General features: G+C 36.0%; 1 protein-coding gene across 3 annotated transcripts in view; it reads right to left on the bottom strand.

Moving 5' to 3' along the window:
* SOX6 (SRY (sex determining region Y)-box 6) overlaps positions 1-25474 on the bottom strand; it is a 375092-nt gene that overhangs the window by 302207 nt on the left and 47411 nt on the right. For all 3 annotated transcript variants that reach the window (XM_009328553.1, XM_009328554.1, XM_009328559.1), the window contains exon 2: positions 20220-20290. The gene's annotated coding sequence lies outside the window, so the exon portion shown is untranslated. The remainder of the gene's footprint in view (positions 1-20219; positions 20291-25474) is intronic.

Raw genomic sequence — 25474 nt, 5'->3', positions numbered from 1 at the left:
ACAATAGTTAAGTGACTAGGAAAAATGGGAATATTATTTTCCATTCAATATAATCCTGTGTAAGTATCTGAAAGAGCCGCTATTCATGTAACGTGCCCAGCAATATTGCAGTCTTTGTTTCTGTATTTTCAAAAGCTAATCCTACCTATGTTTGAGCTACTTAGGCATATCTATAGCAAGTTACTATGTGACAAGTGTTCCAAATATGACAAGAGCTATTATCTGTAAAGAAAAATCAGAATCTATAACTCTTTGTACCATGTAATATTCTTTAGCATTTTAAGTAATTAGCAGTTTATTCCAAAAACATTTGAATAGTTAACAGATTTGATACCTATGGTTAATCCTCATTAAAATTACGATTACATGATATAATTACATGTAAATAAGAAAAATGAATTCAATAAAACTCTTACCCTTTTCAATGTTGGGCACTATGTTGGGAATCATACAGTACGTACAATTAGATTTATACTGCTAAGCTAAAAATATTGGTGAAGATCTAAAAATGACGAACAGTGCCTTTTAAATTAATGTCTTATTAGTTGAGTGAAGTACACTGACAAAGAATAATTTATGCTTATTCAAACTGCTCTCGACATCTTCAGGTGTTTCCAAATGAGCTCACAGAAGAGTGATTAAATGCATCTGATAACAAGCCACACATTGCTGAAATTACTTACCGCCTCATTTTATGATTAATTAAACATGTAGATTAAAGTTGCAAAAGAATTTAGATTAATGAGCAAGTTAAGTCTTGCTGATATAAGTGAATTGGGAATTGGATGCTCTGTGGAACTTTATAAACATGCATTTTATAATGAGTAAGACAAGGCTACATGTTGAATCCTGGCCACAAGGGCCTTTGACGATGCAGTCTTTTTTAACATGGTTTGACAGCTTTCAAATAACATTCTACTATAGACTTTAAACTTTGTGCATTGCTGTAAAACATGAGACTACATAACTCATGTATTAGGAGTACGATTATTTCAAAGCTCTCCAAGGTAATGACCCCCTGTAGCAGCAGCTGTTCAGAAAAATTACAAGCTCAATTGTTATTTTAATCAGAGAGAGTTTAGTAGTTAAAAGCAGTTATGCAACTAGTAAAATTATACGACACTCCATCAGTAGCCTTATAGCATCCTTCATAGTCCCGTTCCTCTCCAGTTCCCCCGCCCAAAAACCTTGGTCTTATTAGCAAAACAGGGTGCTCAGTCATTCATGAAAAATTCAAAGCCATTTATTAAGTCTGGTTTCTGTGCAAGGCAAGGTAACGTTTAAATTTATGATGATTCTTATCAGCTCCAAGACTATGTCAAAATATCTGCTAGGTTTGCCAAGTGTACAATTTTTCTCTTTTAAGATCAGCTATACCTAATCCGTGTAGCTTAGTCAGTGTCAGAAAGCCAAGTTGGACTTTATGACTTTGCAGGGCAAAAGCAAATCAGATCACTCAGAGATGTACGACACTTTGTACAAGGATGCTGAAATTGAAGCTACTGAACTATCTGTATGCTTATGTCATTTGTAACAACTTTCATGATCTACTGCATAAAGTGACTCTTGCAGACTCACCTGAGATGGCTGGCTAGTTTTAAACCATTCAGTTCTTATTTTTTAAATTTAGATAAGGATCCATTTCCTTGCTCTGGCTGTATCCTTCCAATTTACGCTGTAACTAGCCAACAAAAATCAAGGAAAACAAGAACTGAAAAGGTCCACATAACACAAGTTGCACATGATAGAGATTAACATCAGGTCATTTACATATGCTCATCTTTTCTGAGCATGCGTATCAACAGAAGTACAATGCCTTAATTTAAAATTCTACGGCAGAACACATGCTTTGAATACTTTGACTTCTTACTGATTCAATATAGCACTTTAGCATAAGTTAATTCTCAATCTTCACTTGGACTGATGCATGTAAGTACATCATTTAGAACATCAAGACTGCCAATTCCTACTTCTTCTGTGCTGAATGATGCTCTAGAATAGTATATACTGCATTAGAAGGACCACAAGCCTCATCTGATTTATTAAAGGTGGGACTGAATATGTCATTTAGGGTCAGGCCTGACTTGCGTCCAGATAATCAAATTCTTTTTGTTCTGTTTTCTAAATGATTGTAAATTTTTCATATACAGCTACTTAGGTAATATATTTCAAAGCATCTGTAAAAAAATAAATAAATAAAAATACTTATTGTGTATGCAATGTGACAATCAATTTTTAGAATGGGTTCCTCATATTTGCTAACCAACTCCGCCTATGCATTTTAGTGCTGTCTGCTAGGCTCTCTGGCCTTCCTTCAGGAGACACTGCTTATTTCATTAACTGTGCTTTGGCTTTGCAGCGTAGCAGACTGCAGTTGTGTAAAGGCATAAAACTACTAAAATGTAGTAAACTTCACTTGTCAGTAACTGAATTGTGAAGAAGGAAAACATGAATGCATTTGTAAGTTTTACATTCAACTTCCAAAATGCTAGGACATTTGTGCTCTTCTGTTCCAATCTGGGACAATTATATATTGCTCTGAACACATTCCTGATACAAGATTTCAGTATACTGCAGAACAAACTAGAAACAACAGTATGAACTGAAACAAGTCTTCTTCATTATATGCTGGAAATACCCATGATAAAAAGTTTCTTTTTCTTCAAGAAGTGAAAAAAATAAGTTTACGTCAAATAAAATGTCTTAGCTAGAGTCAATAAATGCAAGTCAATGGCAAATCCACAGTAGTGTCACACAGCAGTTGGTTTTGGTTTTTTCTGCCTTTGATATGCAGCAGAAAAAAAAAACCTCACAATAGGTCATTATTTGATAGCGGTACCAAACATCTATCTGATGTCCTTAATTATTAGAAAAATGTCTAAACACAATGAATTTCATCATCCAGTTCACTTTTTCCATGTATTTTTTTGTGTTTCTCTGTCATATGCATTTAACGTATTCTATTGAAAGAAACCTAGTGCTTAGATGTAATAGTACAGATTAGTACATAAAATTTTCAGAAACTAATATCCCAAAGGTTTTAAGAGCACACCACAGGACAGAACAAACAAACAGGTGGCAACTTGCCACCCAGCTCAGAGTCCAAAGGAACAAGCTACTGAAAAAGTAATTCTTCCGCTTGGCATTATGAATTCAAAAATAAAAGAATATATTATCTTTCCTTCACTTTATTATCCTCCAGAACATATTTGTCCCCATCCCATAAGTTTTCCACTAAAGACCACGTTTCCTGGATTCAGCTATTTGCTCAGAGGGCAAGGCATCTCCAGCCCTCTCCCTGTCACTGTATTACACTGAAGCTGTATTCAAAATAGTTAAAAGAAGGAAATGGAATTCTTGCACAAACAGATTTTTAGAGAGTGATCTGATCTTCACTGAAGCACTAGGCTTCAGAAAGACTACACAAAAAGTACAGTTAGCCAATTAAACTTTTAATTAGTCAGCTAGCAAAGCTCTGTTCACCCTGTTTTCAACAGAAAACTTCTTGTAATATATTTTAAAAGACCCTAAAAAAAAAACTTTCAAATGTATCAACAAATGAGAATTCTCACTCACATTTTAAAAAGTGACTTGGACACTTATAAGCATAGCTACTACAAACTTGCAGAAGGATTTAGACTCCTAAATTGAATTGACTAGAATTTATCAGATACTCCAGCATTCTATAAACAAATTTATTACAGCTACCATGCCGTCTTCAAACTTTTGCCAAACCTAAAGCAAAACTCTGACAGAAATCTGCTGAGATTTCTGGCAGAAATTCCCAGTCATGGAGAGTCCTGGGAGGGTCTATTGTCAAGTTCGTCTGAGGCAGGTATCTGAAACATCCCCTAGATATGCACAGTGAAACTGGTATTTTGAAATTGATACTGCAGTTCTTAAGTCTTCAGATACTTTAGAAGTGCTCTGGAATAATATATAATAAGTCTGCAGCCAAAAACTGAGACCACTTTTAACTATGCAGCTTCTTCTACCCTGTAAGCAGGTTAGATTTCTTATGTTACAAAGACACAAAAATTAAATCATGCAGATGAAGCACAAAGATATACAAGAACTATAACAAATATTTTGCCCTGGAGATTTGCCAGTGGAAAATGTTACTAACTTGTCCGTTTCTCAAGAAGAGCATGTCCAGCAAATCCCATCTACTGTAGAATGATACGTTTTCACAGACAGAAAAGGAGACCGCTTCAAAGCTATCAGTCAGAGCTAACTACAGAGAAGGATCCTCCTACTCAGCTGTTCTCCAGAATTAGGTCTTTCCAAGATGTAAATAAGAACAAAACCTTAACTACAGAATTAATGAAAATAACTCTGATTTATAGTCCATATCTGATTTACACACTTATCTTCTATTGTAAGAAAACAAGCATTGAGAATTATTACCCTTTTCCTTTTCTTCCTACCTCAGTAATTGCACAGAAGCATTGCTAAAGGTTGTACCAAAGAACATCCTGGCTTCTGGCTTTTGCGTGTCCCATACTGCTTCACAGAAGAAATCAAAGACGTAAAACAGTTTGAAATGAATTGCCTCAAAAGAAGACACCTTCACACTGTAATACAGAACAAATGAAGAAACCTTAGCTGGAAGGAATTAAGGAGTGGCCTTGTAAGTCACCATCGTACTAACGTATGAAACAGATATAAAATTCTCCTGCTGGTAGAGCTGGCTTGCATTCAGGACTGATGGAAGGAATGTTAACACAGGAATAAGCTCAATATGTACCACTAAAAAATGGACAGAAATATGTACATGTGCCAGCAGCACGTGGAGACAGCCCAAAGAATGCTCAGATGATATTTGACATCACTAGCACATGACAACAGACTGCATTATATTTAAAGATAAAAATCAGGATGACATGTCTAAGCTTCCAGAGCTCTTCACGCTCCTTTCTCACTTAGCTTCTAATATCTATCTTGAATTAACCTTAAGCATCTCCCTGTGCAAGTGTAGAAACAGAGGAAAAATAAGGAGCATCTGCATATTCTATCCCATGACACTGCTGACATTTTATCAATTTTGTGAGATGAATTAATGCAAAGGGTGAGTTCACAGAAATCACTGATATAGTTTAGAGGTAGTAAAGCTAAATTTAGATTAGCTGAATTAAACTAATTCTAATGAACTTGTACCGGTAATACTGAACACCCCCCCACAGCAGTGGCTAATTTACCATGTTTGTCGAATACAGATGTATCCTGTGAAAAAAAAATCAAGCAACTAACTCACAATTTCTGTATCCATGACCAGTGCCAAAATAAGACTCAAGAAAGGATTCCCAAAACCCTATATATGAGGTTTCATTCCTGACGGAGAACTGTGAGTAAAGCTATCTTCTCCCTCCTTCTTTTAAAGGACCTAGAAGTCAGTATTATTCCAAAATACTAAAAAAAAAATATTGTAAGGTACTTGGATATCATGGTGATGATGGCAACAGTAGGTACCCAAAGACAGTTAACAAGAAAGTTCAGTGGCCTTATGGACTGTACATTAGTGTTTTTCAGAGTCTGTCATCTCGCACAGATGAGATTACAGGGGGGAGGGGAAAAACCACAACAAAGATTCCAAGGGGAAAAGAGAATTCACTGTTTCATTATCCTCCCAAATCAACATTTTGAAATAACACTCAGGTATAGATATCCCTTTTTTGTCTTGGAAACTGACGATTATTCATATTTATCTGAAATCTAGCAGGTAAATGATAGATACAGTCAACAGAGAACAACAGAGGAAGATGTTCTGGAGGGGCATCCCTTGTTGCATGTTACTCGGTTTTAGCTTAAGCCAGCTGATCTTCATTCTGCTCTGTACTGGGTATTCAGAGAGCCAGAACTGGGTTTTATCATTCCAGAAAGCCACACATCTCCTATATATGGCAGAAATTTAATCTCAATGGCTCCCACAGCAGTTCCATCAAGATACTAAATAGGAGCAAGAAAAAGCATAGGGTTGTCAAGCACTACAGATGAGCATGCTGGGAGCAAAGAACTAGTCATCCACCGTATGTCACAGGCTTTTCAACATATTTCCATTTTTCCCTGGGATTAGTTGAAGAATGGAAAGGAGAGTTTGGCAACCAAATATATGTCTCTGCTTAGAAAGAACTAAACAGAATGAGGACGGATTACTTCCCTACTTCCCTTATTTTATGGGCAGGAAAAGTCATCCGTCAGAATGACAAATGCTGTACCTTTATAGGCTCAAGGTCCATCTGTGAAGGTCTCAGGATTTAAGAAATTCAGTGGTACTATTGTGAACTCATTGCTACTTTTCTGTTAATTTGCTTTTAAAAAAACAGTTTAAGAGTAGAAAATAACTGCTGAGGACACCGAGTGACAGTGCTTTTAATAATAATCAAACATTTGAATACCTTAGAGTATAAGTAGGTTGACTCAAACTCTAAAAGACAAAGACACAGATGTTTTTTACTTTCTTTTCTTTTCTTTTTTTTTCTTTTTTTTTTTTTTTTGGACAGGAATGGCAAGGAAGGCCATGAATGCCAGTTTGTGTTTGTAGGACTATCTATGTGAATGGATCAGACGTTTAGAAAGAGTGGATTGTGTCGTGGGGCTCATGAACCATAGCAATGAATGATCAGAACTAAAGAGTAAGCAGGAGTAAAAAGGAATTCTTATGTTCGCATCAAGAGCTATGAAACATTCGAGGGCACTGCCAGGACCAAAAGATGGTAAAAAATCTAACGTGAAATATCAGGAAAGAATTTCAATGCTGTGGAATCAGGGATTTTTTCCAGTTGGGGTGGAAGGTCGGGGGGAGCGTGAGTATTTCAATTTATAAAAACAATTAATCTTATCAACTTTATTGCCACATTAAACAGCAATTTTAGGAACTTCTCTGAGAAATCTTTTGTGTTTGGAGCTCTGTAGATTAACAGGATGCCCAAACTAATCTGGGAGTCTAGAAACAGGACTAAATGGATATTCTCAAAAGATTGTATTTCAATAGACCTCTCATGCATTGAAGCTTGGATAGGAATATAATGACTACTCCACTTCATCATCTAATATCTGTTAAAGACATTTAAATACTTCCTTAGTAATATTACTTCCTCTGGTTACAACAACTGCAGACTGAGACGTCCTGGGAAAATATTCTCTTATCTATAGAGCCTCTGTTTTTCTGTTACTATGAAACTTCTATCCTTCATTAACATTCAAATCACCTTTTTTCTCTGCAGCTGGTGGAGAGGCACTTCACTTTTTTGTCCTAGCAGTGATATAGCAGAACCTTTAACCAAGAACAGGATGTGTCTGGGATCACCTTTAGTCTTTAAAGTTTGTAAACTCTTTGGTTTTTTAGAAACTTGACAGCAAAACAGAGAAACCGTCCAGTAAATAGCTGCAATTAGGAATCATCCTTCTCTGTAATTTTTTCCCCTGTTTTTAGAACCGTTATTTTAAAGGTACTGGCCTTAAACACTGCATAAGAGGCTATTCCACAAGATTGTTCTGGTGAGAGAACTATTTTCTTTCTTAAAAAAAGCACAATCTCAAAAAAAAGTTGCTTTACCTAATACCAGGTAACTTCTCCCTTTCACTCACAGAAATACTGAAAATTGTAATCCTACATCTTTGAAGAAAGAAAGAACATTTTAGGACAGCAGAATTCAAGACTTCTTTCGGCATTGTCTATTAGGCTTAGAAAGTGGTTTTGCAAACAGACTTTTGCCACACTATCAAAGAGATCTTTAAGCTGGTCAAATTTGGCAGAGAAATTAGAAGGTAAATTTGCACTGAAAACTAGATTACTTAGCTGACTCAAAGAGCTAAAGACTACAACTGTTCCTTTTAGTAATATCACTTAAACATCAGCTTAAGGTTTAACCTCAAAGTCAATCACTTTTTATATCCCTGATGGTTTTCAGTTTGTAGAATTTGTGCAACTAATTAACAATAGAAGGATCTTCTTTTGATGTTCACTTAATTTTATAGTTCCTACTTTGGAATAAAACAAAAATTTTAATAGAATCAGAGACTACCATTTTAAAAAGACAGCTTAATCTCCTTTTTAATATTTTTCTGTTTGAAGGTGGTATTTATTGGTCATATTCTCAAATTTTATTAAGGCTATAGTGTAATTAACTTACTAAATTTGACCTTGGGAAAAAAAAATTAAAAAGCTATCACATTTTAAGAGAAATAACATTAAGCTGCTGCATTCAAAGTACTGAAAGCATTTCTTTCATGAACACTAAATGCTCTGTTGTGCTACATGGGAAACGTATGACCATATCTGACACAAAAATAACTGAGCAAATTTTTTGTCATCGCTATCTAGATGCAAAATTCTCTAAAATTATGATTGGCCACGGGGTTATTTCTACAACCGAAGCTTAATCTGAAAATAAGCTTGTGATGCAAAGTTATTGAAAAATGGTACCAAGGTAAGAAACATGCACAACTTCTGTATAAAGTAGAACATGCAGAACCCTGTACCCTTTAAAAGCAGTAAGACATTTTCTAGTGGTTGTGGGTAGCTTAGTTGTTAGTATCTCAGTAGATTAAAATTGCACTTACTGAACTGTACTACAGGTAGTAGCAGTTGCTGCTGCTACTACTATTACTGTATTTATAATTGTAATAATTGTAATCAGTATTACAGCCATTTCTGGAGGCCTCCACTAATCCCTCTTTTGGGCGCCAGACTTTGCTATCCATAAGATTATAGTTTAAAAATGAAAAATAGTTAGTCAAAGATTAAGAAAGGAAACCAAGATGCGGTGAGCCGCTCAGAACCATAAAGCCAGTAACCACTGGACTTACTGCAGGTCAACCTGACTGGACACAAACACTGAATGACCTTGAAGGGTATGCATTTTCCTAACTCATGAACACTTACGAAAACAAATATCCTCTCTATACACCCAAACTGGAAAGAATCTGAATGGCCACCAAGAAGAATGGTTAGGAAAAACGTATCAGAGCGTGGTACTTACCTAAGAGGCTGGAGATTTGCACTAACTCTCAAGGAGAAACAAGTGCATGCAAGTTGATTCCTCCAATCTTTACCAATTCAAACCATAAAATTAGTCTCTAGGATATAGCCTCCATTCCATTTGCAGGTGCAGCTCCCCTGAATGCTAATGTTGATCACATGTGCTTACAAAGCAAAGCAAATTCCCCTAAATTTCATTGGGCTGGACAGAACAATATTTCAAAAAGCAGCTGTTGTTGGTAGTGTTCAAGTTTATCGGCAACCTTATAAAACTGCCCCCAAAACACATACTGTATCTGATCTCAAGTTAAGAAGGCTTTTCTCTAAAGAGTATTGAATCACTTTAATGTAGATTCTAATTCTGTCTTACTCCACTTTCAAGGTAGCTAGTAAATTCAGCTTTACTACAGTACTATAAAGATGTGAAAGAACTGTAATGGCATCTAAAAATGAGCTGTTACCACTATACTGTTCAGTTTAGAAAACTCTAAACAGAATACTGATGGAAAAATGTTAATGTTAGTTTGCTGCGTTGCCAAGAGGAATGAGGTAAGACAATTCGCTATATTTTGTTATAAAATCTAAATTATAATGTCCTAAAGGATCTGCCACAACTCCAAGAAGGACTAAAAGGAAGATCTAAACAACACTGTATTTCACTAATTTAATTTTTAAAAAGAGCTATCTGGCAGCCATACATACATAATCGGTATCGTCCGAGCAAAGATATCAGTATACACAGGATTTTGCAATGAAGTACCTCAAAGTACTTAAAGCACCTTGCTGAATTAAGGCCTTAATCACATATGTATATACCTGTGAGCAGTTTGTATTAAATCACCAATACAGTCTCAACAGACTGGATAAGTAGGGAAATTCATAATGTTCTAATAATGTAAAATGTTAGAAATGGACCTTGAGTCTGTGATCCTTTAGCTTTGAGGAGGTGGACTGTCTCCTTTACCGTACCCACGCTTCTGACCCTGAATTTCAAGGCTGAGAATGAATAACTTCTTTCTTGGGCAATGATAGTGAAATTAATTTACAGCCCCAGCCCATCCACAAACCCTGTAGACTAAGTCCATGGCATCACCTCAGTCCTACAACTCATAAATGGCACAGAAGGTACTGAAAAAAGGCAAAAAGGGTAGGCAGTGTATCCCCTGGCATCTCTGCATGGCAGCTGGTGAGACAAAACAAAAAATCAGATCACTGCCTAGAGAGTCTATTGGCAACTCTCAGTTGCATCTGAGAACAATGGCCCATCAAAGCTAACTACACATTGTTAATATCCCTACCTAATCCAGACAATGGGAAAGAAAAGTACAAAGTCCTCTAGCAAATCCTACAACATTCTAGTCACTGGCATCTCTGTTTTCCTGAGTCTTGCAAGCATATACACAACTGTTATTACAGCAGCTTCCCCAGTGCTGCCATAAACATCATCTGGGGCCAGGTTGGGGGTGAGGGTGCATTCACTGCTGCCAGAAGGTATTTATTCTTCATTTCCACAAAATACAGAGAAGCCGAGGAGGTCCGATTCACACTCCCACCTCACCAGTCTAAGGAGTTATTAGGGTAGTGCAGAACTTCCCTACATGGAAATACTGGGGGCTGGGACACACGTTTCTGAGGGCTGGATTATGATTTTTGTGATACAGAATTTTTGAGCTATTGGGTTCTAAGCCTGCACAGTCTTAAGCTTGCAGCTATTGGCATGTTTGACATTTTAAACTATGAAATACCAACCTATTTTGAAATTGTCCAAATCATTAGTTGTGGAATTTTCCTAGCACTTCATGAATACCACTGTTAATTGGGCAATTAACTCGAAACTACAGAATATGCTGTGATGGCATGATATGATATAAGCCATGTAAAAGAAGGAACAGCCAAGCAACTCAGTATGTTGAAAGATATTAATGAAGTGGCAAAATCTGCCAGAAAAATAATAATGGGTGATTTTAACTACCCCAATATTAACTGGTTGAATAACACATCTGTACATGGTTTGGAGAAGCAGCTTATTGATACTATAAATGGCTTCTTTTTGGAGCAGCTCCTTCTGGAGCACAGAGGAGGAGGAGTTCCACTCAGTTATTAATTTGTGTGTGTGTGTGTTTGTGTAGGAAGCAAGCATGGGTGTTCTGCTAAGCAACAATGGCCACAGGACAATGAGTTTGAATCTCAGTGATGAAGTATTTCAAGTGGTAACCAAATAGTTAATGGCAGGTGGGTGGTGAGGAAAAATCCCATAAAAAACAGCCATCTCAAACGGAAGGCTGTTTTGGAGGAATGAAGGAGTTTATTCACACACAGAAACAAACCACCAGACTTAAAAAGAGAGATGGCGGGGGGCGGGGGGGAAAGGCTGGCATGTTTCTGGGCTAAAGTACAAGAATCTATGTGACCTTTAAAAAAAACACTCTTTGAATGCATGAACTCCACCTAAATGCTTTTAACAGGACAGAACGTTGATTATTGTTATAGCTTGCTGCTGAATATTGCACAATCTGAAACAAATCTATAACACAAACTGTGGCAATCGGAATGTATAAATTCAGTTTTTTTTAAAAAATTACAGGGAGAGAAAAATTATTATTATATTTTGTTTCAATAATTATATAATTATTCAAGTAAATTGGCCTGCGAAGAGCGTGCATATATGTTATCTAATGTACAAATCTAGCCATCTGGAGTAAGATTATACAGGTCTTGCAGCTGTTTTGAGGAATACAGCAAAAAGATAATAGAATGTGCATGGTTATGTTCCCCTCACCATTGTCTAAAAGTTACAGTTATGTCCATAAAAAACATCTTTAAGAACAAGAGATTAAAAAACAAGTAACTAACTTACAGAAAAGTTATACACAGACATGGTAGTAATAGTCACTTCCTAGCTGCGATTGTCGAGGAATGGGGCTGTGAAGGATCAGAAATGCAGCTTGTTTGTTCCTTGATCATATTTCAAGACCTGAAGATTTAAGAACATATTAGGTTTCCATACTGGATCAGAAGAATCTTGGAGTGGGCAGCAACCAATAACTGGTATTTCAGAGGCAAGTGAATATACCTCAATTCGTACCAAACAAATTTTTGGGCAAAAGATTCCTTTCAAACCCATGCACACTTCCTACAAACACAAACACGCTGTTAGGCTTTAATGAACACAGTAAGAAAGTGTAAGGACTATTTGCTAGGGTGGGATGCTACCTTAATATATCATCAATTAAAAAGGGCCAGTAACCTAGCAATGATAAAAACTTGCCCAAGCAAGATAGGATAAGAGAGTTCTAATAAATAACTGTTCTTTAGTGGATACAGGGCAGGGGGAGATCCAATACGGTTGTAGGGGAAATGGCTTTTCAAAAATTTATATTAAAATCTGCATCATGATTTGGAGGAGGAAATGTTCCATAAAATTAAGACTTTCTAACCATACTTCAAAAATACTGGGTTAATAAGCAGCAAAGTGACATAAAGCCTAGTGTTGACAAATACAGAACATTGCATCTTAGAAAGAATAATTTCAGCTATTTAATTTCACTGCTGGATTTTATACAAACTATAATCACTCGGTAAAAATGGAACAATGAAATAAAATGACAATAGTACAAACAAATCCTACAGACATAAAAAGAAAAGAGAAAATATCATATCTTTAAATAAATCGATACTGCATGTTCTATTAAGATAGGGTGCTCAAGTCTAAAAAACATCTCAGAAATACAAGAGAAATAAAAGTGAGTTCAATGAACTTCACAGAATTGTTTAATAAACCAGGTACATTCTGGAACATTTTTACTTGTCTCTGAAATGCAGAGGGCTGCCTACTTTCCATTGATGGATTGGCTAATCATGAGCCTGATTTGATGTTCATAAAACTTCTTTTGCTGAAACAGGATCAAGGAGCGTTATCACACACTCCGAAGTTAACCACATCTCTGATCCCTTGTGCCTGCTGTAGGAGCACCTCTCAAGTTTTAGATAGTTAGTTATGAGGTTTTGGGAAGTGAAATTTTTACTTCACTTTCATCATGCTAAGCTTGGCTTCAGATTCCTGCACTTTACTCTGATCACTTCAGCAGATCTAACTGTAGTTCAGTGTTATATCAGTGACCAGGCAATTCTTTAAAAGAAAAGTATTATATATCGAATACTAAAGCATTCGAGTGGAAAATAGATACTAAACCAGTAGGAATTCCATATACACAGTTTCCTAGCTAGTCATCCATCTTCACTCTGGTGCCCTACAGTACTTTAGCTCTTCTGCAGGAATGTGTCTCAGTCCGACCCTCTTCCCTGTCAATTTCCAGATGAAGATCGTCTCTCTTTCTAAATCAAACTTTTCTTTTTATACTGAAAATAAGAACTTTGAATGAAGTCTTACATTTTGTGAACTGCTTCATTGGGGAAGGCAGAAGTGAGAGGTGAAACTTCAAAAACTCATGTAATCTGCTTTGTTTTAGCATCGGAGAATTGGATTAATTACTCCCTGGGGCTTTTTGGCTCCTGCAGGGAGCATCTTTCAGACTAACTTTCAGAGCCAGGATTATACAGTAATCTCTAATAAACCCATAAAGATAATATGGTATTTACACAATTAAGTGTAGTCTTTGAATATTTTATGATGCACAGTACTGAATCCATCACACACATATGAAGAACAGAAGCTGCTCCCGGTTAATTCAAATTTATTTTGTTCAACATCTTGTTAATGTAGATACCCCAAAATATCAATTCATCATCACAGTGCATGAACTTAAACTACTAAAAGTAAAAATGAATCTTTTCACATTGTTTATAATATAAAAATATTAATATATATAATAAAAGCACTGCCAAGAAGCAAAAAAAAAAGGAAAAATAATTTTTAAAAAATACGCACTGATTTCTAAAATTGACCTTTGTGCTCTATCTTATCTTTAATACCTTAAAGTAACATTTTTAATGGAGGCTTCACTTTGATCAGCTCTTTTTAATTAACTTTAGAAATGTGAGTGTTTTACAGTACAGCCTTTACCAATTTTTTTATTTAGCTATTAACACTTAATGTTTTACCTTCAACAGACCATTATCAGATTTCTATCGAGTCAGGCTTTGGTATATACCAAAGATCTTGATACATCTAGCAAGCAGTTAACCTCTTACCCCACACTCTCTTGTAACTGTGATTATGATGAATGAGTGGTTAGTTCTAAGCAATTCTGTTTTATGTCAATAAATGAATCAAACAGCCATTGGTATAAGTGCATTAGGCAGACAGAAAGAAAATGAAGCTGTCTGTGGACACTTTATAACCCTCACCCTTTTAAGTAATATGATTTGAAAAGTTAATACTGACATCAACTGTTGGTATTGTTCATCCATGCTATAGAATAAGAAATCCTTTCTCTAATTTACATAGAATGAGAAATACTGTATATGATTTACTACTTGCAGCGTAGCTTAAAGAAAATTCTCTTTACAGCTTTTCTGGGATCACTATTAAGTGACCTGAGGCTTTGGTTTTGTGATGAACAACCATTTCTTCTAAAAATATTTTGGCTCTGCAAATGCCAATCACTTGCAGAAAACCTATAGGACTCTGTCCAGGTATGGACTTGTAGGAATACTTTGCTTCCACATTCTTAATTCAGCTTCTTAGCACAAATATTTCCTAACAGATCGCTCTCTCCCAAGCATTGCATGCAACTTCAACAGCATATAGAATTGTTGGGATGAGGATTTCCATTTTATTGCTTAGTACTTTTGCAAAGAATTTTTTAGACAGCAGATGGATCTAGTGCATTACACGGATCTCGTCCAGCACACATATGGAGCAGCAGTAGAGCAAGGAGGTCCTCGCTTACACACAGAGCCTGACAATCCTTTGAAAAAGCATTTCTAGCAGCAGCTTCACTAAATGGTTCAACTTCATCAAAAAGTAAGCAAAGACCACATGCGTGACCTCTGTCTTTGTGCAGTGTGTCAGAAGCTGGTTGGATAGCACTCACCCTCAGTGGTGTCCTCATTTTAGTAAGTGCTAAAGAGTCTAATAGCATAAAACCCTTTGGGTTTGTATGAATGAAAACTGTTATTTTGTATATTCTCTCTTGTGGCATACGTTTCATTCTTCATAAAGAACTGAAGAAGATTTCTGTGCTACATTAAATACCAAAATCCTGGAAGTAGTTTAAGTGCACTATTTGCTTATTATAAGAAAAACTGACTAAAATGAATACAATGCATATTGCTTCCACAATATAAGCATTCTATATATCTATTAATTTATTTACTTACTACCAAGAAACAGTCTGTACGGTCACTAGAGAAGCAGCCAAAATAATGTCTGCTGCACTCAGAAGGTAAACGGGAACTCAGATAGGAACATGCTTCTGTGCCAGCATCATGCAACAGACGCTCCTTCTATTAGAACTAGAAGTCCCTAGGTGACCTCCCACAACTACACAGCTTTAGAAAAATTCACACACGAGACTCCATCAGACATCCCAGCTAGAAGCATGGGGTGAGGAAAGAGAACTTCAGTTCAGATACTAAAAAACAAACAGAACTTTTTGTAGTTTTGACTGGACTTCTGTCCTGTTCCCAGCAGATGAATGTCCCAGCCACCTTTCTCTCTCCTTCAGTCTTTTTTCCACACCTTCCTCTCTTCAGGTACAACTACAAAGCTCTGGATGGATGCAACTATGCTTCTATTAGACCCACACTGACAAATATGTTTGGGCATCTATGCACCAGGTATTACTTGAGTGTAAAGAAATGCCCTTTCCCCCTTCCATTTTCTTTCTACTCAACTGACTCTCTCTTAAGTACATCTAAAGCATGTGTATTTTCAGAAGCTTTCTCAGACAAGAAAACTCTTCAAGGCAGGTGCCTTGCTTCTGTATTTATTTATACCTCACATTATACACTGGAACTTTGCTTCCTATTGGAAAATTTGTGTGCTACTATAGTGCAAGCATTGCATAAAAACAGTAAGATAGTGTTCCACCAGACGCAGATTTTATATTCAGCATTTATAAAATAATCCCAGGAAAATAGAGCTTCGAATTGCTGAGGGGCTACTTCGTGGTGCAACCACATCATTTTACATTGATAGGTCAGAAATGTTAGCAGGAAAGTAGGCAGAAGAAGATAAAGACCTCTGATACCTCCAGCACACACATGCCAAAAAAAAAAAAGTATGGACGTTGTAGCAAACAGCGCTTCTAGTAAGGCATCACTTTGCTTTCTTAATAGGAATTTTGAAAGAATCAGCTCTTTATAGAAAGAGGTAAGTGACAAGCTGACAAGCACCTCCTTGACCAAAATACTGATGTACAATTACGTCTTACAAAGAGAAAAATTGAGATCAACTTTTTAATAATTGAGTTCAGTATATTGCTTTTCTAGAAAGCATAGACACTATATTTTCCCAAATAAACTAACTGTAATTTAGTAGAACATCAGATTGTTATCAATTAAACCCATAAAGGTAAATAGTGCCAAAGCCACATATGTCTTTGCTTGCTCCAAATAAGCTGTGCCTTCTTTGACTTTATCATGTAAATATTCACAATTTAATAGCTTTCTCCTTTTAAATAAGCTGGTATAAATACAAAGCACAAATCTATTTGGTCAGATGCTCCATGGTGTAAATAAACACACTCTCTAAGTTTTAAATAGAACCATTCCAAATTAAACCAAAAAAAAAGTATAAAAATTGCCTTAAAAATAAGATTGAGGAAAAAATATTAAATATTGAGTTTGAAGCAAAGCATACTCCCTGATGATGTGCTGACTGGAATAAGTGTTTGAGAAGATAAAGTTTACCTACTCGCAATCTCAGTTTTGTTGTGTTAGAATGTGTGTGCATGTGTGCTTCCCCTAAGTGTTTCTATTTTTGTTTTTAAACCTTCTTTGAAAAAAATTGCTGCTGTTTGTTTTTAAAGCAATTTGATTTTAGTCTCAAATCCAATTATATTATTTTCACCATATTTCCAATACAGGCTTTTCACTGAAGAGCTGCTCTTGCAGGACACTGAAGCTTCATGGGCTTTAACACCATTCATTTCAGGTTCTCCCCCCCGCCCCCCGTCAGTGTTTTCACTTTGTAGTCAAGTCACAATAAAATGTTTACACAGAAACTGAACTGCTAGTAAAAAGGCATTTCTAATTGCTGATATACAAGCAAAATTTGGTTTAAATGCTGTGTTAGTAGACGACATTTATTTTCCATCTGTAACTTTAAATAACCATTGCAATTTACTACTGGACAAACCTACTTGAGAAGAACAATTAAATAAATTAAACCATGTTAAGACCACATTCTTGAAAAAAAAGTAACCTTTAGTTAGGACAATTACTCTGTGGGCATAACACAAAAGCACAAATGTCACATTTTCCATGAAATTTACTTTTGTATGAATCATCAATCCTGTTTTCTCCTGAACAAAACTAGCCAAATATGACAAAAAAAAACCCAAAGTTGTCTGAACTGGATGAGCCAAGTAATTACATGTTACAGCAGAATGCATCTATGACAAAACTTTCAAAAATTTGAGGAAAAAGTTATTATAGCCCCTGGTTGAAATAGCTTTGGTATAGACCTACAGCAGCATTTAGCTGATCTTGCTGTATTCCCATATAAAAAATGTGCACAGTTTCAAAGATCAATCTTCCTAGCACTGATCTACACTCCTTCCCTTTGGAGTATAGATCAAACAAACACACTATAAAAACATGCCCAAATATTATAGCATAACATGAAAAAGGTATACACTTCTCATTAGCATTTTTTAAATGCTGCTTAGAATTGAATCATCTCAAAACTCCTTATATATGCAAACTTTGTGTGTTCCACAGCAATCCCCCACAGCTCCCATCTTATATGGTATCATTTGCTTAGGGCCTATTTGTTTAGCCTCAGGTCCTGATGCTGATTTCATCAGCTTCCACGGTCACCTCACATCAATAAGTATTTGCAGAAATCAAGCCTTTAAATTGAAAGATACTTGAGGTAACAACTTGTCCTATTAGTCTATAGAGCACAGTGAAAATTTATGGTACTGTACATATTACTGTAACTGAATAGGAAGAGTCTATATCTGCTGAACTAATGTATACTACCTACAGAATACTTGCAAGTTCGGAGAGGTACAATAGAGATGATTTAAGAAGATCTAAACCTGTATTACTATAGAATGTATATTTCAATCCTGTTTTCAGTATGTGAGGAAACACCGGGCTGAATCAATCAGTTGTACATCCTACATTTTCTTTTCAGTTTATGTAAACTTAAGGTTTGCATATGTTCCTAGATATATAGTGCTAAATACTAAAATAAGTCCTTTAATCAGAGAACAAGAACAGTCAGCCATAGTGTTCGCTTTTCCAGATATTCAGGTCAATGTGATTGAACTCTGAGTTGCAGAGAATACCTACAAAAGACTAGACTGTGGTTCATTTTGTACAGTCATTTTGTAGAGTCATTTACTTGGCTTCATTGGTAAGGCTGCGGAACCACGTTTCAGCTCTCACGGTCACAATGCTGTAAGGTGTCTCAACTGTACTAACAACTTTTTCTGCAAAAGCTAGTGTACAGTTGTGTGATAACAACCATCCATACTCCTCATTAAAGTTTAAGTACTTACTTGATTGACCTAAACACAAACATTGTTTTCAAAGTACTTTTAACATCAATTTTGTTTACCACAGTTTTTTGTCATTGTCATCCAAGAAAAGCAGGACTCAGATCAGGAGTCCACAATATAATTACTAGAGCCCTTCATATGTTCATAATCCTACAGGAACATGAATGAAACAGTACTTACAGATTCTCATCCAATTAGCCTGGTATGCACAAAGAAGTTCACCATGAATCTACCATTGTATTTATTCCATTGCTTTGATGGAAAGTATACTCCATATTGAGGTATAAAGAGGTACTGTTTGTATTGACTGATATATTACTATTTCCATTTATAGATGAGAAAAATGAGGCAAAGAAAGCCTGATTACTTGAAAAAAAACATGCAGTGGCAAAGCCAGGAAGGGTTACAACAAATTCCTCGCTCTCAATTCAGTAACCATTTTACATTGCCTCTTGGAACTATTTTTCAATGGTAATACTTTTCAAAAATTGTTTATTTTATTTTATAACAATATTTTCTTTAAATATGACTGACAATGCTTATTAAAAAGATGCTGACCTGTAAATGAAGGAAACTGCAAATATAATAGCAAAACCATATATGAAAATAAACATTTGTAAAGAGGAAGGGTTAGTACAAATTGAACACATTTCCATATTAAGAGGAGAACCAGCCATATTTTTCCCTGATGAATGTAGTTTTGTGAACATCTTTTTCCACAAATGATTGAATAAATATTTATTCATAAACTATATTTGTGACTTAAGAGAACAAGCTGCATAGATTGGTTTCATTTATACTACCTCATGCAAGAGGTATTGCAATAATTTATATCATGCCAAGTCTAAGTCCCATTAGATTTTCCTTATTATACTTGACTAAAGCTGAAGACTATCCAAAACAGCAATTCTGAAAGCTCTCTATTCGTTGCATAACTATCTGCCCCCCAGATCCTCTCCTCTAATTTTCCCTTTCTCAAAGCATTTACGCATAGGCCTATTCCTGTTTGCTCTATTTGAACTTGGGCATACGTTGAAACATATTCTTGGGCCAGGGCCTAAATGACTACAGTCTCAGTCATTTTCCTGCAACCATAAAGGTCAGCTTTCTCCAGGGTATATAAAAGTACATTCCCAGTTCAGCAGATCCTGGTCGTCCTAGTGTTTCCTCAATAAACTCATGTAGCATTTCCTCTAAAAGTCCTGTCAGTCTTGAATCACAGCCCCAATTCATTTCTAGAAATAATTTTCATCACAACAGCAAGATGCACTGCTATCATTAGCAAGTGTCACAACTGATGTGTTACTGTAAGCAACACTGTTCTCTCATTATTATTATTATTACGATGAAAACCAAAAGACAGCTTGAAATAACAGGAATATTCACTGTTAATTCAAGCATCTGTAGCCCCTCTGAATAACGGAAGCATAAGTTGGTGGCAAAAAAACTACAAAAAGTTCATAAGTAGTTAGGTACATTTCTTAATAAAATAACATTCTAAAACTGTGATATGACAGCCACATTTTAAAACAACTTCCATTCTCCATGTTAAAAGAGTATTAGAAAGATGCACATAACAGGAAAATTAATCAATAAATACTTACAAATACACAAGAAAATCAGCCCCAGCTCCCAGAAATCACTGGAAAGTTGCTTTTGAATTCATGAAACTGACCTGAAAACATAAAAGGAAAAAAAGTTGAAACAAAAGAAAGCCCAGAACTGATGTTACTTTTTTATTATTATAGAATAGTTATGATTTTTAACTATGAACTAAATAAAACAGCACACAAGACTGTTGTCACTATTTCAGCCAAGTAATTTACACAGAAGTTGTTTCCAGGAAGCCAATACCAAGAGAAACAATTATTTCATTGTTCTGCATCTCACACCATAGCAACCCAGTCCATTACGGCTTCTAAGAACTATCATAAATGCAAGCATGGTTATCTTTTAATAAGGAAAATAGCTGTGAGGGGTTTTTTGGCTAGTTGGGGGGTTTTGTTAGGGTTTTTTGCTTGTTTTTTTGTTTTCAAGTGTTACAGAACATTCATTACTTTTTAAAAGTATTTTGTTAACAGCATTTTGCAGCTTAACTGGTGTAAAATAATATTGTTCAGGTGCATTTAACTGGAACCAATCTAAGGCAAAATTCATACAGAAAGACAGACTAACAATTTTGTTCTCCTATGGTCTAGATCCTGGTTAGAAGCTTAGCCTAAGTACAATGCGTTCACTATAAGGCATGATTAAATCCAACATTCTTTTTCCTGCATACCCCTCAGTTCTAGTTGGAAAGGTAACAGATGCAACTCAAACCCACAGAGCTCGCCTTATAAAATTCTTTAACTAGCACAATGACTCACTTTATGCCTCTAAATATCCACGGTTTCCTCTCTCCAGAACCCCCATGCATTAGAAGGTAGTTCAGTAGTTTATTTTTATTGTTTGGTCTACTTACAGCACATTTTTAGTTCTTATGAAAACAAAGAAACTTTGTTGCACAGCCCTTGTTTTCTTTCCAAAATGTAAGGATGGATATGGGTAACATTAAACTGAAAATAGTAATGGAGCCTGGGCAACTAGTTTAGGTCAAAACCTTTTTGTTCTCTGGGAGCTATCTGATTAATTTGCAGTTCATAAAACAGTGGGTGTAAGCTCCGTTTAAAAACATGTAACTATATTTAAGATGAAATCATCATTTTTGTTAGCCTCCAGTAATCTTTAAGAAACACCTTCCCACAACATTTCGGCATCCTAAGTGCACCAGCCAGTACTGCACAGTTCCTAGAGACAAGGAGAGAATACCAAACTTATCTTGATGTAGAATATCCTCCTTATTTCATACACCCACCCTGAAGTGCATATTATTCATTCCAACCAAGCCCTCCCCCATCCTGAAAGTACACATTTAATTGTGTCTTCTCTCCTGTAATACCAACAGAGTCAACAAATCTCATTTGCTATATCAATGCAGTGTTGTTATATATTTTAAAAGCAAGTCTGAATCTCATTATCAGCTGCTTTATGCCATTAGTGTGCTTTGGAGCCACCAATTAAACAAGGACAGTGGTTCATAAGGTCACAGTTAATTAATCTGAAAGAGTATAAATACACTTTAATGCGCACCACCTCATGTAGAGAATTTAGGAACAAAGCACCAAACCTTTATTCTGGGCAAGCAATTAGGGGGAAGGGTTAAATATACAAAATTTTAAATTTAGCTTTAGCAGTCTGTTAATCTATCAGGAAAAAAGTTCAGTTTGGTAAAAAATCCTGCAGAATAATATGTATGTGAAGCCTTGATTCTTACGGCAACAGTGCAAGCGAGGGAGAAGGCAGAATAGGGCTAACCATACCCAGTGATCCTGAGCAAATGAAGGCTTGTTGCTCAGATAACTCCTCAGAACTGGGAGTCTGCTGGGAGTCAGCTTAGCCATTACGTAGCTGGTCAGGGTGGAAAAAACAAAAACAAAAAACCCAACCCCAAACAGCCCAGTCTATTCAAAATGGACTCATCTGAGCTAGACTGTTGTATTTAGTACATCATACAAAACTGACTTTTCCTTCAATCATATTCCCTTAGTAAATTCAATAAAACAGTGCAATCAAGTAAGTGTTCAGCAATAGCAGTAGTCTAACAACATAAGCAGAGTATAAGTAAAATGCCAAAAACAGTTAATCAACCAGAAACAGTTATTCACAGTGAAAATTCAAGTATGAGGTACCTGGGGTTTATATGGAAGAAAATACCTGTTTCTTACTGCCTCGACTAATTTTACCTTACACAGTTCCTTGCTCAAAAGACAGACGATATAGCTAACACACACACACAAAAACCAAAAGTAAACCTCGTGACCTAATTAGATGAAGTAGTTGCTAACTATTTTTTTCTTTTTTACACCTGTAGTCCTATATTCTATAGCCTCGCACTACGTTTTCTCTTTTTAGCTTTCCAGGTAATTTTTCTTAAACCTTAAAAAACAACTATTTTCTTATCCATGTAGAAAACCCTCTGTCCATCAAACACTAACATCATAAAGTTTAATACAAAATTTCTATCAGGTGTATCCTATACAAATCATATAATTAAATATAAATTTATTACATAAATAAAATAGACCAAGGACAAATACTATACAGGTCAGTAGTTGGTCCATGTAGATTTTTATACCTGCCTCTTTTATCAATAAAAGTCTTGCATCGTGTTTTTAAAGGTGTTTGGGAGGCCAGCTCCCACTGATGTTGCGAAGAAAGACCTAACCCTTTCAGAAGTCTGGCCCTTATTCTATTAGCTTAAACCATTCACGCTTTCACTTTAGATGTCTCGAGTTGAACTCCAGGTGACTACACAGGTGAACAGTTGTTGCAAAAACATATACAAGAACAAAGTTTTCTTTAAAGCAGTCTGTTGATTTAATTGGTACAAGTCCCACTAGAAACTTCACTCAGCCATTTTGCAGTCAAAATGCTCTCAAAACATTCTCAATAGCTGCAATTTCTGCAGGTATTTCAGATGCTTGTTTGGAAAGTTGCTAGCATCCTTATCAAAGTCTAGCTCTCCCAGTCCCACTATGAAAGGGGAAAAATAAAGCTGTAAGAGCAACTTACGGTGTGATTTCGGGTACCTTCACCAAAAGATGTTTCATGCTTAAATCGGCGCATAGCATGAACTAAACAAAAAAGGCTGGTTTCTTTTTCCTGTACTATAGCTGACCTTCTGTTCTACCACTCTGTTAAAATGCCAAAACTTTTGTCAGCAGAGAAAAAATGCAGTGTAAAGACCTAAATCTGTGTACCAGTGAATCCAGTGCTCTGGTACTAATCAGCATTTCAACCTACAAGCTGAAGCACAGCTGCAAGGCAGGGGAACTGAAGCAAAAGCAGATACAATATAGCAGATCTATATGAACTTACCGGCTATGCTTCTGTGACACTTGCTATTGAAAACACCCAGAGGTAACACACCATGGACTCACAAGTCTTGGAAAGTAGAATAAAAAACCCAAACAACACAAACTGCCAACACCATGAAAACAAGAAACCACAAAGACAAGGATTTACAAAAGGACCTAAGGGTTCAGGCAATGAGCTTTCAATGAAAATAGCAAAGGTTGATTATCTCCTCATTTGCCTCAAAATTTCCATTTTAGAAAGCCATAAAATGGTTACATTTTAAATGAAAAGGTTTGCTCAAAAGCAAACATCACAGCCGTTTTCATGGTTTTGATTGTTTGTTTGTTTGGGGTTGTTTTTTTTTTTTTTTAAAAAGGAAAAGGTGTCCTAGTCAGGTAACATGAAATAAGACCAAGATCATTTCCGTAAACACCAAAAAATCACAGACCTGGCTTAAAAGAAGTGTTAATAAAGTTAACCATCTCTCATTGACTTGACTAAGAATAATGTGCAGTCATCCAACAATTTCATAGAATCTTTCAAAATAACTCACTTTTTAAAAAGCTAAGCTTTTGCTTGTCTTGCAAACACATATTGACACCAAGAGAACGCTGGACATAAAGCAGACTATGTACATCACTAAATGACTGCAGGATCTTGTACGCCTTAAGTGTTACGAACCAAAGAAAATTCCATAAATAGCCAAATGTCACTTATAAATCAGACCTCTTTTTGCCCAACCACCATCAGCTCTAATAATTCCAAGAGATTTTAGTTTTCAGAACATAAGATTTCACCACTTTCGGAAAGCAGAAAAAAAATTACTCATTTTATAAAATCATTAATTAAAATATTCTTCTAAGATAGAGCCTCTACAGGTAGTCTGTATTTTCTGTGCACAGTCATCAGTGAGCACAAAGGAAGCCTGCAAGTAAAAAATGGAAGCAGTTATTTAGTAAAAAGCATGGCATCATGTTATATCATTTGAGAATGTGGCCTATCATTGTGGGCTGCTGGGACTAAAATATGTACCATTCAACAACTGTTAAAAAACTATTTTCAGAATTACAGCATGATGTGAAATGAGAAAAAGAAATAATACAGAAATGAAGCTATACATTTGGGCCTGAATCACATAGCATTTTCACACCCTGAAATGTGCAAAATTTCACAATTAAAACATTAATGACCTGTAAGCCCCTAGCCACAATCTCAAAAATTAAGAGGGCAGTAGGCTGATTATGATGAGATCCTTTGAGTTGGATTTCTAAAAACCTGACTTAATTGAGGTAAAGGGCACAGTTTCAAGATGATTCAATGAAGAATGGTTTACTTACACACAGAAAACTTTTCATACACGATCATTTTGAAACAGGAAAGTAGACACAGTAATTAACCACTATAGATGAGACTTTCTACAAAAGACACAGGGAAATTCCTGTTATCTTCCCTTTGTGTCACTTCTCTTCAATGGCCCAGGATTGTATTTTACTGCCTTTGCTGGCTTGTTTCTTAAACTGTTCACTCTCCTTGGTTCCATGCATTAGCAAAAAACAACAAACAAACAAACAAACAACCCAACCAAACCAAAACAACCAGAATGTTGTTTACCTAATGCTTTTCATTTTAGAATAGTCCCTCTGCAATGATCCTCATTTGGATTTTTGTACTCTGTAAGAGAGATTGCAGCCAAATGATCTATCAAAGGAGGAATCGGAGTGTACCACCTGTTACAGCACTGGTCATTTTAAAACACATGTTGCATCACAGTGAGGTAAGAACACCACCACAGTGCATACGATGTAAACATTGGTCTCCAAAGCTCTGGACTCAGTCGTTGCCTTTGCTATAGATTTTCTGCTCAACCTTCAGCAACAGAGTTTCTTTGTGCTTCTTAGTTCTTTAGTCACAAAAAGCAGCTACTACTTCTTCCTTCTGTAACAGTGATGCTTTACAATTCTAC

The sequence above is a fragment of the Pygoscelis adeliae genome, unplaced genomic scaffold (genome assembly GCF_000699105.1).
Source record: "Pygoscelis adeliae isolate BGI_AS28 unplaced genomic scaffold, ASM69910v1 Scaffold166, whole genome shotgun sequence".
Taxonomy (NCBI): Eukaryota; Metazoa; Chordata; class Aves; order Sphenisciformes; family Spheniscidae; genus Pygoscelis; species Pygoscelis adeliae.
Note: the sequence above shows the minus strand (reverse complement) of the source record. Positions and strands in the feature narration are given on the sequence as shown.